This window comes from Cavia porcellus, unplaced genomic scaffold, assembly GCF_034190915.1.
Source record: "Cavia porcellus strain 051 isolate PalLab524CR breed Dunkin Hartley unplaced genomic scaffold, mCavPor4.1 scaffold_17, whole genome shotgun sequence".
Classification (NCBI taxonomy): Eukaryota; Metazoa; Chordata; class Mammalia; order Rodentia; family Caviidae; genus Cavia; species Cavia porcellus.
In genome coordinates, this window is record NW_026947500.1 from 6,156,144 (window position 1) to 6,176,439 (window position 20,296).

The 20,296-nt window shown below is 34.8% G+C and overlaps 1 long non-coding RNA gene and 1 pseudogene across 1 annotated transcript in view; one reads left to right on the forward strand and one right to left on the reverse strand.

Annotated features, from left to right (window-relative positions):
- Positions 1-20,296, reverse strand: part of LOC134471169 (uncharacterized) — a 31,283-nt gene extending 10,987 nt beyond the window's left edge. The window contains exon 1 of the long non-coding RNA XR_010040478.1: positions 20,210-20,296. This is a non-coding gene — a long non-coding RNA (uncharacterized LOC134471169). The remainder of the gene's footprint in view (positions 1-20,209) is intronic.
- LOC111756128 (U2 spliceosomal RNA) lies at positions 5,258-5,433 on the forward strand (annotated as a pseudogene).

Below are 20,296 nucleotides of genomic sequence, written 5' to 3' on the forward strand. Positions count from 1 at the left end.
CCTACTGTTCCAACATTTGATTCATTTAAATATGAGGAAAATGTCATTTCATTAATGTATATTTTAATTTTAGGATCAAATCATTAGCATGTAGAAGCTATTATAGAAATGAACAAAACAATAAGAATTTCCCCCCCAAAATTATAAAAAGCATATTCTATTACCATCTACCTAATTTTTGAAATGAAATGATAGACATATGCAATAAAATGTCTTTAAAATTTATTTAAGTGGAAAAGTCAATGCACTTTATGAGACCTTTTGTGCAAATAAATCCTTAAATAGTTGAATATCATGAAACTGAATTCTTAGGAAGTTGTTTACAGTTTTCAATAATACTCAATATTTATCTAGTTATTTTCAATCAAATATAACACAGTATTTGCTGTGATTTAGGCATTATGCTACAAAGTAGTACTGTAAATATAAATCAGGTATGGATCTTACCTGTGTAAAGTTTGTATTCAAGTTCTATTCAGATAGAAGTGTAGCAGTCCTGACCAATGGCAACACTAGGTTCTGTCCTAGGGAAATCAGAATCTAACTCAGAAGGGAGACAAGTGAAACATAATTCAGAGTACTGTGGGGTGTGTGTATAAGTAGAACTGGTTCACCTGAGAGTCAGCCACTAGGAAGCAGCATCACAGAATTGGATGAAATGGATCAACTCATAGTCCAGAGTGTATTTGTTTTTCACGCACATCCAGAGACTAAGAATGTTAATGCAGTCACAGGAGATAGTCAACCTCCAAAAACGGAAATGATAACTGAATTCTGGACGTTACTGAATAAATCATTAAATCTATTCTTTATCATAATCAGAATGTTCCTCTCTTTCACTGTCATTCCTTTTTACCACTACTAGGAACATTTCACAGACTTTATAGAGCCTATTAAGATTTTGTATTTACTCATTTAATCCCCAAAGCAAACCTTATAAGACAGAAAATATTTTTCTTTTAGTTCATAAATGGAAAAATGAGTGACCAAGAAATGAAAAAGCCAAGATTTGAGACTAATTTGATTCAAAAGCCAGAACTTACAACTTCTGTGCTGTACTGTTAAAAGAATCTTTGAGAGAAACTAATAAAATAATTTTTCAAATGTGTGTTACTATTACTGGTTAAATTAAAAGTGACTGTTTCAGGGAGATATTGTCTCCACAAATTAAGTTTCACTTGAAATATTCTAAGCTTCTAGAGAAAAACTTTATTCCCCTGGATCTTGCTTTGCATTTCACCAGATATGCCTTTAATAAGAAGCAGAATAATAAAGAAGCAAACTGAGTGAAAATAAAAGAGACATTTAAATGTTCTTTTAAAGTCATATGAATAGATAAATGCAAATTAGCAAATATTCATAATTTTAATACAGCTGGTAGTGTAAGACCTCCACATGATGAAGGTGATAGCATGTATTGATAAAAACATATTTGGTTTTTGTTACCTGAAGATTTGTGACAGATACCAATGCATTCTCCTCTGAAAATGATTATGATTCTATAAAAAATCCGTCCATTTCCTTGTGTATATAAAGTTTCTGTCTTAATTGCAGAGTTAATGTTATTTCCTGTTGTAGCTATTAGCGCTAATTTCTATGTACAATTTGCTTATTACAGTAAAGCTTGGCTGTCTGGAGACCAGGAATCCTAAAACCTCAGGCTCTGATCCAGATCTGAAGACAAGGGTAGAAAACATGCTCAGCCAGTATCACCTTTGATTTTTCCTTTTCTGTTACGGTTACTTATCTTCTGAAGCTACTTAAACAAAGGAGCAAGCCCAAAAGAAAGGAAGCTCTCCAGGTCCTCCTGGACCTCCTATTATAGTTGGTTGGCTCTTCAAGAGAACAAAAGGAGGAATGAAGCCTAGATCGAATGAGATTGTGTGTGTATATGAGAAAGTAATATGTGGTATGAAACAGGAAACACAAAGATGAGAATGTAGAGTATCAGAAAGAAGGCAGACAGGAGTGAAAACAAACAGCACCTGGTTTTCTTACTGACCTTTAGGACAGTGAGTCTCAGGAGAGGAGAGGCTAGTAATTTAATCAGCTAGTACTGATAATTTTAAAAGTATAATGTCAGAGGGGCAAGTTAACCAGGAAGTCTACAGTTGAAAAAGTCTAAATGGTGGAGATAAATAGGGAGTCAGAAAAAATGCTCACTCTTCAAGGGGCCAGAGGCCAATTTCAAAATCAGTATGGACGCAAGTACTGCAATTACAGCATTGTAATTACTCATTTCATCCCCAAAGCAAACTTATAAGACAGAAAATATTTTCTGTCTTATAAGACAAAATACAAACAGATAGAGACCAGAGATAATAGAGAGAAGCATTATGAGAATTCTTTATAACTCAGTAATATTTGAGATTTTATTTTTGGCTAGCAGAAACATTTGCAATGGTGGGTACGAACGCTTTAAAGAATCTCATAATGGGTTTACCTGCAGCCCCAGTTGTGACTAATTGTTAATGAAATAACTGTGGCATGTGGACAGCAGATCATCAAACTAGGTGAGCAGAGCTGCAATCAAAAGGCAAAATGAGGTATAAGGATGGGAGAGTTCCTAAACCCCAAGTTTCCTTTTCCTAAAAATACAAGACATCGAAAAATGTGTGTGCATTTGTGTGTGTGTATACCTGTGGTGCTTTTCGCAGATTTTATTACTTAACACTGACAACTTTCAGATGCCATCGATTCTTTCATGCAAATGGTGCTTTCCATTATGGTACAGTAAAACCACATGTAATCCATGATCAGTAACTATGGCTTAAGACCACTGGTTTGTTACCTGTAAAGGGTAACAGGGCTTGTGGTGACTTATCTTGCCCTTGATCCCACATGCCATGTCATTATTCATATTAAGCCCTGTGATTAATCCTTGTACTACTTTTGGCATATGTACTTGACTTCACTGAACTCTTTTCCTTCATCATAAATGCTTGGCAAAATCAGAACCCTGCTTCAACGCAACTCTTTGACAACTGTGTGCCTGTATCTGTCATACTAAAATGTGGTTAGTGAAAATGTATGCCCACATTATGTTGAATTAATTACAACAAACCTAAAACTAAAAAAATACAAAACATTACAACAAACCTCAAATAAGCCCTTAAACCATGTTGTAATCATACTATCTGTCCCTAATTTAATCACTCTCACACTTCCACAGTAGAAATTATCTAAACCTTCACTGTTCAAAGCAAAAGTGTCATGAGTCTGAAGCAATTTCATGACCAGAGAATGAAAATACAGAACAAAATGCAAAACCTCTGGCTTCACACCTGACTTTCACAATTCCAGTCTGGATTTTAACATAATCCCGGTAATTTATATGCAGACTTAACTTTAGGAATCACCAGTTTTCTGAGCTTTCTCTTGCTGATTCTTCACCACTCTTGTGGTTTAGATCTCAAGTATGCCCCTCAAATGCTCATGTGTTTGGGAGGCGACTGGATCATGAGGATACTATACCTACCACTGGATCTATTCGTTGGGACAACGTGCTGTTATAAGGAGGAGCTGGGTTGGAGGTGAATCACTGGGTCTTTGATCTGGAATAGTGAATTCTTGTCCCTGGCTTAGATTTCCCTTCTGCTTCCTGGCTGCCATGAGGTGAGCAGCTGTCTCTACCCAGACACTTCCACCAGGACATTTCTACCTTGGAACCAGCTGGTCATGGACTAAAATTTGAGAGGCAAAATACAGTTCTCCTCTTTTAAGTGGTGGCTTTTGATAACTTTGTTCCAGCAATGGAAAAACGAGTAAGAGGATCACTCTGCTCCAGTTAGACTGGCTTGTGACTCTTCCCAAAGCATAGCCAGGCACATTTCTGTGTTAGTATTTTTACACTGTCTAGTTCTTCTGTCTAGAATTCTTTTTCTTCAGGTATCCACATGGCCACTTTCATATTTTCTCAAGTAAAACATCTCACTAAATTCTAAACTGACGCTCACCCTGTCAGATTCTCACTCACTCTTTTCACACATCACTTTCTTTGTTTTCTGTTGCACTTTTTTTCTAATATACAGGGTCATGTTACATATGTATAGCTACTTTCCATTTCTACCATTTACTTATCTTTTGTCTTCTCTGTCTTGAACATAAACATGAGGTTCTTTGACTTTTGGGATCACTGATATAGTCCACTTACTTAGAACATTGCCTAGTTCTTAGTAAAAATTTAGTAAATATTTACTGAATATATAAAAGGCAGATGATGTACAAAAGAATGTCCTATGCTTCAGACTTTCAGTTGAGGCTGGAGTTGAATGAAATTAGGTAGAATAATCCTTAGTTGTACAAGCTACGGTGACTTGTACAATTTAAATGGTGAAATCCCTATTCTCAACTTTCCTTTTGTATTTAATAAGGTTGCAGTCTAGAATCTTTTATCTATTTTTTTTCTCAAGACAGAAAGCTACACAAAGCTGTGTACTGCTTCTCTAATCTTTCTTTTATACCTTCCTTTCATGCACGCCTTGGGCTCTGTGATATAAATATTCCTTTATCTTATTTTTTTCTCCTGACATTCTCTCAACTTATTTTTCCTTGTTAAGAATTAGCTAGCCCCTTGAGGATAACACATGCTGTACAGTACTCTCACTTGGAAGATGTTTATTATTTTACAACTCACTCACATATTGTCCGGTCTTCCTCGCTTTCATGAGATGCCTCCAAATCACTGTTCCTTCTCTCTATGTCCCATTATGTGATGTCACTTTTCCCCTCCTATTTTGCATTAATCAGTTAACCTCTCGATCATTCCTTTTCAGTATTGAGTCAATGGCCACAGGCTTCATAACCTTTAGACACCCAGTTATTTTCTTCCCTTGTCCACCTCAGCTACCTGAGTTCCATGGTCACAATCCTGATTTGAATTTCCTAAAACTGGAAATTTCCTTCCCCTTTGTGAAGATACTAATTCAAATATTTCATGCTCAGATACCTTCTTACTTAAACTTAGTTGTTGATCACCTTCCACCACATGTTTTCTGACCTCATTAGGATTTAGAGACAGCTGCTCTCTAGTTTTTCATCATCATCTATTGCCGATCTCCTCTGTACATAGTGTGCATTCCATTTGTTCATAATTTTAATCATTCTTTTTCCAGTAACCTTAAACCCTTTCTCAGTCACCTGGAAGACTACATGCCTGGGCAAGTCAAGTAAATGGCTTTTAATTTTTTGGTGTTTTGAAACTTGCCTGACAAAACCATCTACAAAATATCATTTTTTTTTGCAAAGTGAAATACGTATTGTTTTCAGTCTTTTGGCTAAGATCAAGTGCCCTATCTATTCTTATCAGTTCAATATCTGATATGTACTCTACCAGAGGATAATATATTACATGGATTTTGGAGGAGGATTTGCTTCAACCACGACACTCATCCACCTTGGTATTACAATGGCTCCAGCAATGGGAAACCTTTCATCACTAAAATTTGGAATTTGTGTCCATCATGAATTGATTCTCCAGGACCGCTTATGAATATTATTAAGGTTTTATACTCAGATCACTTTTTATTCCCTGAAAAAATTATTTCAATTCTCTGAGTAATTTTTTCTCTTGTCTATATAAGAGTTGATGTTGCCTTTCAATTTATCCAGAAAAAAAGAAATAAGATAGTTGGTTAACTCATGACACTGAACAGTGTTCTTCCTACTTTCCCCCTAACAGGCACAATTGGTGATTATTATGCTTTCAAGTCCTCTTTTATTCACTTTTGACATAATTTATTAAAATTTTATGTAATTGAACTTCTATCAGTGCTCCATATTAGGTTCTATATCTGTTTATTCTGTATCACTAGAGCATAGCACAGTATTGGGCATGTACAATAAGTATTCAATGATTAAATGTTTGCATGTCAAATCTACTGTGTGTCGTAAGGGTAATAACAGATACTCTATGTTGGGTGGCCATTTATGCACATTGCTTTCCAACAAGCCTATCAGATAGACATTTTTTCCTGTGTTACAAGTGAAAAATACATGGCTTTGTGAAATTAGGTCCATCAAGTGTACTCAGGTGCACGGTGAATGTGAGGTGAAAATGGTATCATAGAACCACTTACTTTTCAGTATATTATCCTGAAGGACTTTATCTTTTAGTCTGGGTCATGTGAAATTAGACACTATCACCTTTCTTAAGAAGCTTACAGTCTGGTATAACAGTCCAACTGTATCATTGCTGTAGCATGGAATACCTGATAAGATACCAAGAAAAAAAGGTTGTTAAGGATACACAGAATTTCCTATCATGTACACTGGGTTGAAAATAGCAGCAGAGGAATGAATTCTCTTGCAAGCAAAGATTACCTCTCTGGTAATAATCTTAGTCATGACACATTCTAGTAAGACTACCCTTCTTATAAACTGCTTTGTGCACAAACAATATGTAAGCTAACTGTTTCACAAAATTAATTCTATATTAACAATTCTGTAGAAAATAGAACTCAAAACATAGAAAGATTGTAGTAATCACCAGCTAGGTAAGATAATAGAGAACTGGGAAGTCATTAGAATCACAGAACTGGTCCAATCCCAGCCCTGCAACTTCCTCACTGTGTGGCTTCTTGAGGTTAAATTATTTGCTAAAAATCAAACCAGTAACAGTCAGTGATAACAATACCAAACTATGGAGTCACTATAACTATTATATAGTATGTTAACATATACTTTGCCCAGCAAGATTTTAGTAAGTTGTACTTACTATAAATCACAGAAATATATATTCGTAATACAGATATTTTTCATTCTAGTTCTTTATCATAAGCATTTAGAAAAGTTTAGGTCTAAAGATTCTGAGTCAGCATAGTTCCAGGGTAGTGAACAAACATTTGTGTTCTGTAAAGGTTCTGCAGATGATTCGGATCCTCAGCGAAGGCAGATCTACAGCATACCCTCATGTATACAGGACCATAAGAAGCACTTATTTAGCACCATGAATAAGTATGTTTATATGCCGTGTTCCACAGTATATGTGATTGCATGGGTCTTGTGTATGACCAAGAGTGTGATCTGTTGAACCACATCTAGATCATAATTTAAAAAACATATTATTCCTGGCTATACTTCATATTGATAGTTCTCAGTGAATGAACGTGGAGGTTGGGTCCAAACTCACTGGAAGGGCAAAAATGTCCATGAACAAATACTGACTAAACCATATGATTTTTTGAGAGGAGACTTTAGACACACAGTTCAGAAAGCCAGATTTTTTACTTCAAAGCATTCAGAAAAGTATGACTCTAATACAGTGTGATACATTTTTCTTTTTTTTTTAACATACCACTTTTGTCTGAAGTCTATAGAAAGTTAAAACAAACATGGAAACAACAAACCTTCAGGTAACTGAAGCATGAAGCTAAGTCAGATGACAGTCAAGTAACCTGGATTCCATGTTTTCCATCTAGAAAGAAAGTCTTCACAAGAGAGGACTCAGGAACTCCAATAAACCTTTGCGGAAATGAAATGGACTGAACTGCCCTTTGCTTACTAGAAACTTTACAATCAGCCTTACCGTAGTGAAGCCAGCTTAGAGGGGACCAGGAGGAGTCCCAAGCCCACAGCAAAGCAGATGGAGAGCAGTTAACCTGTCATTTTTCACAGTTTTTGAAAAAGAGCACATCCTCTGAAATCCAAAGATTCTAAAGACAAAAGAGTAGCCACCTAATACAGAAATAACACCAATAAAGCCTTCAAAAAGTGTGATTGCAAGAAAAGCCTATCTAGAGAACATTCAAGGCTCTACTGTTCAAAGTCAACCTCTGCTCTGCTCTAATATGGCGCCTGACAAGTGCGGGAGAGAGGAGGTCAGCAGATGGCAGCATCAGACGTTGAGGAAGGTAAAACTGACCTAAAACAACTATTTCCTTCAGCACTCCATGACCAAGGGTTTCCAAAGAGTGCACACATACCCTGTGCACATTGGCAGTTTTGGTATCTTTCATAGGTAGCTCTATTAAGACTAGATATCACATTTTTATTAGTCTGTATGTTTTGCTATCCTGTTCTTGCCTTTTTGTTTATACATTTCCAAATAGATGATTACCTTTAAAAAGCTCCTTCCTTGCTGTGCAATGCTACACATTCTACATGAACAGTGTAACTGTTGAATGGTTTTATTATGTTGACTAAAACTATTACTTTTGGTATATTTAAAGAGAAAAGGGAAATTCATTCTCACTGGGAATAGTAAATGTCATAAAATTCAGTAAGGTATCAGTAGTTTTAAGAAAATATCATTATCCTAGAGCTTTCAACAATGGAAATTATTTTTAGGAATCTTGAGGGCTTTTCACAAAAAATTTGAAGTCTCTTATGATGATGGCATGAAAGTAATGGAAAGGAAAACCTTGAGTCATCTTATCAAAATGTTCAGCAGGTGGGGAATGATCAGGAGGTCAGTGGGTGACAGTAGTACAGAACAGTGGTACCAACTTTCATGCATCAAATGAAAACACATTTTTGCACTCAAAGGAAAAAGTATTATATCTGTAGGCAGCAGTGATGAGGTAAGAAATTTTGTATTTCCTGTGTTCTGTGATAAAGCCTTTTGGCGTCTGAACACCACTACTTTGATAGGTCTTTAGGGAAACCTATGCCTTCAGTTAGTTTTTGTTGGTATAGGAAACTTGAGAAGACATTAAGTGAAAAAATGTAGATAATTATGTTTATCACAGAACTAGTATTTTTCAGAGCAATAAAATAGACAGGAGCAACAACTTGAAAGAAAAGGAAAGTAAAATAAAGAAAACACAGAGTTTCACAGGAGAAGTGGATTGAGAAATTCTTATCCTCATATCTTGTCAGTGACCAACCATGGAAGGGTAAGATATATTTTTATGCTAATCCTTGATGCTGCACTTTAGAAAAATCAGTGAGATGGCTGGCCAGCATATAGACAGGATATGTTTAATTATATTCTTTAATTTGAGTTAATTGGGATTTTATGATGAATTCCTCCTACACAATGGCAGAAATGGGCCCTTCAGAAATTTGCAGAAATATGATTTAATCTTAGTGGCTTAAACTCAAGCTACTTAGGGCACTGAATAACCAAAATTAGTTATAGATCCTAATGGTTTGGGTTCAATCTTCAGTTCTTTCCTTGTTATGTATTCTGAGCCCTAAACAACTCTGTATCTTTTATATTGTAGCCAAATTTAACAATGTGACCAAAATAACAATTTCAGTAAGAGAAGCCTGAAGATGTCCCTAACTCTTCTCATCAGGAGTACGCTTGTGGTGATGTTCTGTACAAAGTTTAATTTAGGAAAAATTTGGAGAAAAGCATGCCTGTTGTCTGTCAGCAGTGGGATACCACATCAACATTTTCTTTGGAGCTCAAGGCTTCACTAATTGGGAATATATTCAGAACACTCTAATGCAAATTGTTGAAATAACAAGCAAATTTTATTTTCATACTCATGAAAAAACATAAACTTAGATAAGTATGAAGGCTGATAAGAAAGTACACAGCCTTTATGTCACTGATGTTAAAATATTAATAATTTAAAATTAATAGTACTAACAACAAAGAAAAAAATATAGAAATAATGAAGAAACTGATTTTCTGAAAAGGAAAGTTTCTTTAGTCTTTAGTCTTAAATTTAAGTTTTATGATCCAAGAGGTCATTCAACTTTATGCATTGTAATATTTTTATGAAAACAATAAAAGTTATTAAAAATATCTGACCACATTGAAAGGAAAGCAAGAATTCCAACAGTCCTACATTTGGCATCATCTGTAATGTAGGGCAATGGGTTTTTTAAAATATCTATTCCCTGCTGAAATAGGTATCTTTGACTTCACTCACAGCAACAGTGTGCTGTCTTTTACAGAGAACGAAGATTTTTGTTTTATAAAATTTAGGACCAAATGGAGATTTCTATTCTTGAGAAGCTTTCTGTAGTCTCCAATCTGGCCAGCAATCTTTGTCATTAGCATCCACTGAAAGCCTGCATGGAAAGGCCTATAAATGATCTCCAAAGATTCTTTTCTCTTTCCTATGCTTACATTAGGCCTTTAGCAATTTACCATTTTATTGCATTCTTCTTACCTCTTTATGTACACTTAGCATCCATCTCTCACACAGGTACTCGATCACAAGCGAAACATATTCATGTCACATCTTTGGAAAGACCCATCTCTACTTGGATTTCAGGCTTTTAGTTGCCTAGCAAACTTAGCTTTCTGATGGTGTTAAAGATAAGTTATGATTTGCAGTTTATTTGGCTTTTTCTTATTTTCATGGTAGGCGCAACACTCTTTCAATATATATACACCTCTGGCAGAAACACCTGACACTGTGACTTCTCTTAATACTAACAATTATCACTGTTAACGCTCCCTGATACATCTTGGTTGAGGCTCTCAGCAATATGTTTGTCTTTATCCAGAATGGAGTTATGATTTGCTTATTTTAATAATTATAACTCCTTTCCAAGATTCCTTGTCATATTTTTCTGTTCTTGATTTATATCTGGTTGTATTTTTCTCCTAATTTTTATTTATTATGGGTGTCATTTCTTTCCCTCTTTGGCAATAGTAAATACACTTATGTTAAAGTGATTTTTAGATTGCTCTGTTATTTTCAGTTCACTGAAAATGAATTCATCTTTAGCAATGCAATTTTTGTTAATTGATTTTCTCAATAATAGTTTTTCACTTACGTTTTAGAATACTATTTTGTAGCTTTAGGCATTGTCTGTCTCTGTCATTGTCTGTCTGTCTCTTTCTCTGTGTCTCTCTTCTCATTACCTCTCTGTTAACATGTGGTGATTTTGCATATCTCATTTCCAAAACAATGAAAAAGCCTCTTACCCTACATGCGGAGCAGACAAACTCAGACAAAGGTCATTGTTGCAATCATTCCTAAAACTTCTGCTGTTACAATAGAGACTAATTCTGGTCTTTGGTTATATGTGGGTTTCTTTGTCACTTTTATTTTCTTCAGTTGACTTTCTCATGGCCTTATAAGTTCTTGAATGCCTAGGAGCCAACAGGCTGATGGTTTTAACCTTCTGGGTCCTTGTGGATTTCTTTCTATGTCAGGCCAGCGGAAATGTTTACTATAGGTGAATATTTCAGAGAACTATAACTGCTTGGCGAATTCGTCAGAGAAGCAGAACCAGTAAAATACATATACATGTATCTAATATATGCATAAATGCATTTAGTAGCACTTATAAGAGATTGCATTATAAGAAATTGGTTAACTCAATTATGGTTGCTGAAAAGTCTCAGTCTGCAACTGGCAAGTCTACTTAGTAAAGAGCACTGTAGAATGCCAGCTAAACAGGAAGGCCTGAGAACAGGAGAAGTGTAAGTTCTTGAGTCCGGGGTCAAGAGGAAGAGAAAGCTAATGCCGAGCACAAAAATCCTATCATAAGACATAGAGTTCTCTCTTATTCAACCTTTTGTGCTGTTTGGACATCCAGTGGATTTGGGGACCCACCCCTACATTAGGGAGAACAATCAACTTTACTCAGTTCACAAATGTAAATGCTGATCTATAAATATCTATAAATCTATAAGTATCTTCAATTATATACCCAGAATAATGTTTAGCACAGCATCTGAGCACTTCTGGTCACATAAAATCAACCATCACATGGTCTCTGTTTCATTTTATTTAAAAAGAAAAAAATTGCTACTGATAAAAGTTGATATGAAAAAGAGTACTTACCACTGAACTTATGCTAACATTTTGACCAGAAATCAAGACCATGCAAATTGGAGGCAGGGAGTATAGTTCAGTGGCATAAGCACCTGCCTGGCAAGCACAAAGTCCTGAGTTCAATTTCTGATATGCCCCTCAAAAAAAGACCATGTAAAATAAATTTTACATGTCCACTTAGTAACACAGCTTGGATGAATGTACACAGTAAGCAGTTCATGTTTAATAGTACTGTGTGGAATTTTGCCAAAAGGCAATGCCTGTGAGTATATCACTGTATATCTAAGTATATAGCAGAGCCTGTGAAATTACTGATATGATTCCTCAAATTTTCTCAAGTTCTTTACAATTAGTGTCTCAGTTTCCTGAAGTGTATGGTAGAAATAGTAAGTGGTAGCTATTTTTTAGGACTATGATATAGGTCATGTAAAGAGCTTAGAATGGTGTCTTGATACCTAGAAATCTATTAATGGATGTTATCTATTTTTATTACTGTTTGTGTGCATGTAAAATTAAATTTAATGTATGTGTATTTTGCATTCATTTCATTATTCTAGGGGTAAATAGAACTAAGCAGTCATAGCCTTGCATTTTTTTTTGTTGTTTTGTGCATTTATTTTCTGCATGCTGGGTGTTTTGATTGCAAACAATTTGTATCACTAGACTTGCAAACCCAAATCCATAAAATAATGGCCAAGTCCATTAACACACACACACACACACACACACACACACACACACACACAACTGCTCACACATACACACAAAGGAATTTTAAATATGTCTATTAATGACCTTAAATGTAGTTTTTAGTTTTAATGATTGTTATATATGCTTACAGCTATAGCAATTCATATATACAAGTATATATAGTTTTAAATATTTATTATTTCAGATCTTTTGTATCCCTCTGCTATTACTCACACACAGACACACACATTCAATCTATAGATGACCTTGAGTTGTCCTAAAATAGAAACTCTCTGACAAAAATCCCTTCAAGAAGGGCAGCTCCTTCCCATTGTGTTATTTTCCAGGCTTTTCTGTGCACATAAAAAAATCTTAATCATCTTCCATTCTCTTAATATTATCAACCTGATCCTTTTTACTAGGTTCATTCCATTACTTCAAAGTCAGTCTCTCTAATCATCAGAACTAAAGACCAACAATATCTCCTTTAATTCAGTTTCCCTTTCAGCTACTAATCTATCTCTAACTTCCTTTTACAATAAAAATTCTTGAATGGATTTTCCATAATTGTTGGTTTACTCTTTCCCATAATTGCTGTTTTTTTTCCCTCTCTTCTCACTGACTATTAAACACACTTAATTCTTGAATACCCCATACTAACTGTTTTCCCTGAGGCCACCAAAGTCCCTGCTGGACAATTTCTAGATCCTATTTTGATCCTGCTCACCAGTATTGATGCTTTTTCCCTCTTTATTTCATTTGTCTACTCCTTACTCTCCACAAATTTCTCTTACTCCTAGACACTAAAATGTTGTTTCTCTGAGCTGTTTTAGACTTTCTCCCTAATGACCCAGAACGGTCATTCACTCATACAGTCCTGGTTACCAAGTATGTGCTAATAATTTTCCAATACATAGCCACACTCCCCTTTTAAGCAACTTAGAGATCTTTTCCACTGTGATCTTTCACAGGCACTTAAAACTCAATACAGCCTTACAAAACGAAGTATGTTTCCACCAAATCACTGTTTTTCAAATTCAGAAGTGAGTGTGGTCTCTTTAGCAGGAATCTGGATATGGTCTCTGATGCCTCCTGTCCTCCACATTCCTCCACATTCATGATCTGTTCCATCCCAGATGGGGCATGAGGCATTGATCGTTTTCCACTTACAGCCCTTTCCACTGCTGTCAGCCTGCCTCTACCCTGGTATGGATGGCGTGAATGCCAATGAATGTCTGCAATGACCTGCACTGAGTGTTTTTGGACATATTTATTATTCATTCATTCACTCATTCATTTTAAATAAAAATGTTTATAAAGATTTATATATGTAAAATATCCTGCTTGTGAAACATCCTAACAAATTAAGACGAATGCCTATGATATAAAGTAGATGACAAGTAATTCTGCCTACATCAAGTAGAGTACATATAAAGTGCCAGAGAATTTCATGAGACAAAATAATTACTTTCCTCTTGGAGAAAAAGGAAGGAGGCTGCACAGAGAAAGGGACATTTGATCTGAACTCCCCATGTTTTAGCTTGAAAGTAGTCGTTTAGAAAAGACAAAGCAAAGGAAATGTTTAGAACATGAATGCCCCAGGATAAAAACCAAGGAAGTCAGTAAGACAAATGGGTAATGGAACCAGGATGAATGCATGCTACTCATTGGTTCTCACCAGTAAAGTGGGTTGTTGAAAGCGCTCAGTCAAGGATGAGTATTTGTGTTAGAGATATTTAATGTAATTCCCGAGATTATTCTCACACCCCCTAACTGCTCTCTACTTTTAATTTGGAACATATAGAAGTAGAGAAAACTGCATTTTAATTTCTCTGCGCATTGTAGCAGAAAAGAAATTCATTTTGGCTTCTAGATGAGGTGTGATCTAGAATAATGAAATGGGCTTCCTAGTGCACGTGGAGTCCTTCATTCCCAGGTGATTGTTATAAAACGTAAAATTGCTATTAGGGAATGCTGCCAGGAGACACTTGCCTGGGCATGTAGGAGCATTTGGAGCGATCAAAATGTTTTATTTAGTTAGCTTTCAGTGGGTGTTAAACACAACCCTTTGCATATGGAATGCAGGTTTAAGGTGAAGTCTAAATGGCTCTATTTTATAACTGTAATACAAATATCAGGTTATTCTAGTGCATTTGCCACAGTGAGAGCACCATATTTACTATGAACCTGCTACTTCATGCTTGGAATATAGTTTGTGGATTTAAAAATTGTAATTATTATTTTCAGGAAGCAAATGTAGTATTCGTATTTCTCTGAAACAGAGAAGATGAGAAAAAGAGACAGAGCAATTATCTCCAGCTTGAATTCTAAGATACTTCAATCATCTCCTGTTTCCTTTGCATTAAATATTTTTATTGATTTCTTAATACCGTAAGGGACATTTAACACCTCTGTTTGTATATAAATGACTGGAAGAACACTTCCAACTGAAGTAGATTATTAAAGAGTAGGCACTTGATATTGTATGAGAAAGTAGTCTGTTACTTAAATGTAGCCCATAAATTATAAGGAGCACACTTCAAACAAATGTAATTTCATATTCATACAGGGAGACCCATTCTGCTCTAAATCTCTACTACTTTAAATTTAAACCATTTATTTTAAAAAGGCATTTTCCTATGACATTTCTTATTGTTTTGTTTATAAATTTATCTTTTTTTCTTAAAATAGTTTACTTTGAATTCTATATAGATTTTCAGATCTCATTTTACTTAATTTTTCTGGTCCTAATCTTAATTTAATCCACTTTTTCTTAATCAATTTACTTTACCCTACTTTATATTTCTTTTTTTTCCAAACAAATTCAGTTCTCAAATTAAAAGAAAAATTTTTGACTTGTTTTTATAGTCCTTTTCTTTTTAGATTATCTAAATTTATATGATTTATCTGTTTATTAGTTTACATCAGTTATTTCACTTGTTCACCTATACCTTCAAAACAAATATGCACGGAATTTCATCAGTCTCTGATTCTTTACTTCTCTGAAATCTCACTGTCCTTTTTATTTATTTGTGTTTCATACTAAAAGTTGTGTTTCAACTAAAAGTCTCTGAGGATAGTAATTCCTTAATATCTACTCAGCTGCTTAGAAAATTCTAAGTGAACATCCATTGATACATATAAACATTAATTTTTAGAATTTTTATTTGAACCAGAAAAGGTAGAGAAGGAACTCAAAGAAATTTAAATAAATTGAGCAAAGATTCCGATATAGAAAGTTATGAGTTGTGGGTTTGTAGCATCTATGAATCTACTTGTGCTAGACTGAAAGAATTGGAAAGAGACTCCTGGAAGAACTATTATCATCGTGGCTGTAGTGTAAATCTGCTCAGGGAGTTGTTACACCTCTCTCCTTTTGGTAACCATCCCCGGCTTTTCCTGTATTGGCCTGCACTGTCCCTATGAATTTTGATGGGTGTCTTTACCTTGTGTAGAAGTACACCAAGTTTTCTGGGCTTGGTAAAAGAAATTAATCTCTGCCCAGTCACAGAAAGGAGTATTTGACCAAAGCAAGATAATTACGCCTATTGATTTTTAATTAGTTAATAAAGTGATTTTCTTTGGAGATACCATGCTTATATAACATGTATATCTAGAGTTGCTGATAAATATCCTGTTCTACATGTGAAGACAGCTTTCCTAATCATAGAGCAAAGGAAGCCTGAGAAATGAAGAAAGTGAAGGAAGAAAAAAAAAAGTCTGGAAGGGCTTTCAATACTTTAATGCCTTTAAATTTTCACTAAACAAAATAAATCGTTCGCTTTTTCAGAGTTTACTTGTTTTACTTAATTGGGCTTGAGTTGAGCTCCTGTCTGTTGCACTATAAAGAATATGATGATGTTGAAAGGCAGTTTATATTTTGAGTGAAATGGAAGCCCCTGAGCATTTGGAGAAATGTGGTAATGTGCTGCTGCTAATTTCATTTTGCTGCTGTTGTCACTGTGCAGGTCAGATATCCCCCTCATCTGTGTTAAGTGTCACAGCAATAATTTCACAAGTAACTTCCCTAGTTTTGTTTTTCCCCCTCCTTCCCAATTCTATTACTCAAACTGTGAGAGACAAACTTCAAAACAGCAAATGTGATCACACTCATTCTTGCTTAAATCCTTCCAATGACCCTGCCTGAAGAAGGGTCTGGTCCACACTTTATTGGCTATCGTAAAAGTCCTCTCCTTAGCTGATCCTTCTTACTTGCAAGATAATTTCTTGCCACAACTATATGTGGATTTTCAGACTTCAACTAAAATGAGATATTTGTCCTAAGAACATATTTTGCTTCTTAAGCGACCTCATGCCTTTATATGTGTTACTCCTCTTCTGAAAATGTCCTGCCTTAGACATTCATTCTGATTGTGCATGAAGACACCATATGGGCTAGCTGTGGTCTCATCTCATCTCAGTGATACTGGACCCTGAGTGGAAAGGGATTGTGTCTCATAGTTTTTTGGATCTTTTAGTAATGCAATAATAAGCACACATAGACACTCAAAAATATTGATAAGAACTCATTTACTAAATTACATGCTCATAGAAATGTATCCAATTTTGTTTGTAAATATAAACTTCTGGGATTTAAAAATTGATATGATGGAATGGAATGTAACTAACTGTTACCAGAACATATACACATAAAGCATTCCTGACTTAAGGTATCTAAAATAAAATACAAAGGTGTTTTTAGGATTGATAACTACTTCTCTAAGTCTTAAAATTTAAATCACTATCCCAAAGGACTTTTGCAATCCATGAGGAAGAATTATCACCAAGATACATGTAATAAAACTCTGGGAAATGACCACAAGTGAAATCTAAGTTTTATTATTGTAATAAAGTATTATTGGTCCTTAAATAAAGTGGCTTTGAAAGTATGGAGTCATTTTTTATGAACATATTTAGAATGCCTATATGCCCATTCTAAATATTATCTTTAAAAGTATGGCACAAGTCCTATAATTAGAGCTTTAATGCATTCTAAATAATGTATGCATTTTTATGAAAGCATCTTTAAAGACCACCTGAGAAAATTCTTATGCCTTTATGTTCAATTGATGGTTAAATTTAGCTAGTCTGTAACACAATGTTTGTGAAATTGATATTTATTTTTATTCCATCCATTCATCCATCCACCCATCCATTTAGAGAATATCACAATGAGTAAGGCACAGTTCTAGATGCCTGGCATATAGCACTAAATAAGATGGACAGTTAAGTCTCTGATTTTGTGATGCTTACCTGATGAACAAAGGAAGTAAACCATCAGCAAATGTTAAGTTAAGGAAAGTGGACCAGGAGAATATCTTAAGTACAGGAATCAGGGAAGACTTTTTCAAAGGTCGCATCAGAGCAGAAACCTACATGACTGAGGGAACGAGTCCTGAAGCTATCAGGAAGAGAGAAAGAGAGGCCTGGGAATGTTAAGTGCAATATTTCCAGGTCAAGAGAATAGTATCTTATAAACAGGTTAAGGGAAACAAAGGTTTGGAAAGAGACTGAAGCTGCATTTATGGGAGGTACAAAACAGGTCAACTCAGAGAAAGGCAAAATTGCCTGGCTAAGAGAAGTTTTGCAGTAGATTTTTTTTTTTCAGTAGAATTTTTGTAGGTGACGTAGGTAAGTAGGAATGGTGGTTTGGATAGTCCAAGAAAAAAACAATAATCTTTAGAATTATCACTGGACAGAAGTGAGCATTCTCTTTGGAACAAAACAAAACAAAACAGAAAATAGGAAGACATGAAAGCTAAATGAAGATAAGTGGAAATGAGGAGAATTTTATGTTTCTTGTAGCAAATATAAGCTCAAAAAGGATTTTCAGAAACAATTTGATTTGGTTAGAGTTTAATTAAAAAATACAGGAATTTGGCCAAGCAGTGTAGATTGTATGGGATGGAAGGATGGTTTCCAGATAGACTATTTGGAGACCCTGTGGATTATGCCAAACAGTACTAAACACTACTGGGCATAGTGACTTTAGAACCACACTCTGCTCTGTTCATGTTAGTAATACTTATATCTTTGTCTTGGTTATAGTAAAGCACTTCTAGGAAGCTGTACAGATAGTTTACCTGATAATACCACACATCCCAGAGTATTTGGTCTTATCTTTTATTTCCCTCAAAGTAGAAATATGTGCTATCATTGTCCCTATAAACTTTTTCTCAGTATATTATTTATATTTCATGCATTTTAAATAAAACATAATTTATGGTGACTATTATAGTAAAATTTCATCTAAGCATAACATTTTATTAATAATTTTCTTCCTAGGCCCCTAGGAAAAGGAAAAAAAATGTGCTAATATTCGGCTATGAGTCTTTGGGGTTTTCCATAGAATAAGTAATACTCTTGCTTTTCCTTTAGGAGAACATATTATTTAATTTTTGAAACACATAATGACTAGGAGAAAAATCTTCCCACTTAATGACTTTCTGGACTGAAACCTTGTAGAGTGTGTACATGACTGTACTGAGGTGTGGAAACAGAATGTAACATTTACACTCAAGTCTAGTTTTCTTATCCAAAATGTTTATTTTCTTCTCTAGTAAGAAAATTTTAGTAGCAATTAAACCAAGTTATGTATCCTGAAGCAATTTTTTTCCACTCTCACCCAAAATACTGATTTTGATTCCAAGGTTCTTTTGCACCAGTATTTTCAGAAAGAGCTAATATTTTTGTGTATATTATATTGACGTCTCCTTAAAAGTCTACAGATGAGCAGATGTGTTTGGACAAATTTCACAGTTTTTGTTTGCTTGCAACTTTACAGAGAGTTCCAGTGTACACTGCAAACAGCACTTGTGAGAGACAATAAAGGAATACAGTTAATGTCCCAGCCTTGAAGTCATATGATTTGCAATGTGAACTGTATCCAATTCCTTAAATTCTGTTGATAACTTCATTGCCAATTTGTGGGTTTATTATTTTCTATCTCATCATCCATGTTTAATATGCTCTATTCTGAAATGCTCCATTCAGATACTGTATTCTGAAATTTGTTAGTAAAACACTGATAATACATGGGAAGAGAAGCCAGAAGCATCTAAGAAATCACTATTTACTAATGGCTTAAAGGTTACGGCACTAAGTATTGCAACCAAATACTTTGATCAATTTTTAACACTAAACCCAAATATCCCTACATATATTGCTATTTAAATCACGAGAGAAAACATACCACATAGATACTAAAAGTAGAACTGCTGAAATATTACTTAACCCTGTGTCAAGAGCTTCATATGCGTTATTTTGTATAATCCCCCAATAATGCTACAAGAGAGATATTATTATCTCCACTTTGCAGAGATGGAATTTGAGGTTTAAAAAGATTAAGTCACATCTACTAGGCAATAACAAATTAAGTGCTTATCTAGGATTCAAAATCAGACAATCTGATTGCAGTACCAGCTTTTACCTGCATACCAACAAAGGAAGAAGAGTAGGAAAATAAGCACTTTTTTTTGTTATTTAATTGCTTTTGAGTTCAAATGATATGGGATAAATTTTATTTCCTTGAGGGGTTTGATGGGGAAAGTGAAACTGGAAATTTGGTTCATTTGTAAGCATCTACCGATTTTGATAAATGCTGTTTATACGAAAATTCTATTTTAAAAATCTTGAGCTTTTGTAATTCTAATTCATAAAAAATGAAGTGTCCAACTGAAAAAGTTTTGCCATTAAAAGGATAATGAAAAAATAGATCCTATTTAAAATTAACTTTATGTTATAAATACCAGGTATCTTAGTTACTTTTTACTCATTTTTCAGACAAAATACCTCTGACATCCTACCTGAAAGGAGGAAAGGTTTATTCTTACCCTTTTGGAGGTTTCAATCTATACTCAGTTGGCTCTAAGGCAGCGTGGTGTGGCAGGGCAGCCATTCGCGGCTACTACAAACAGCAA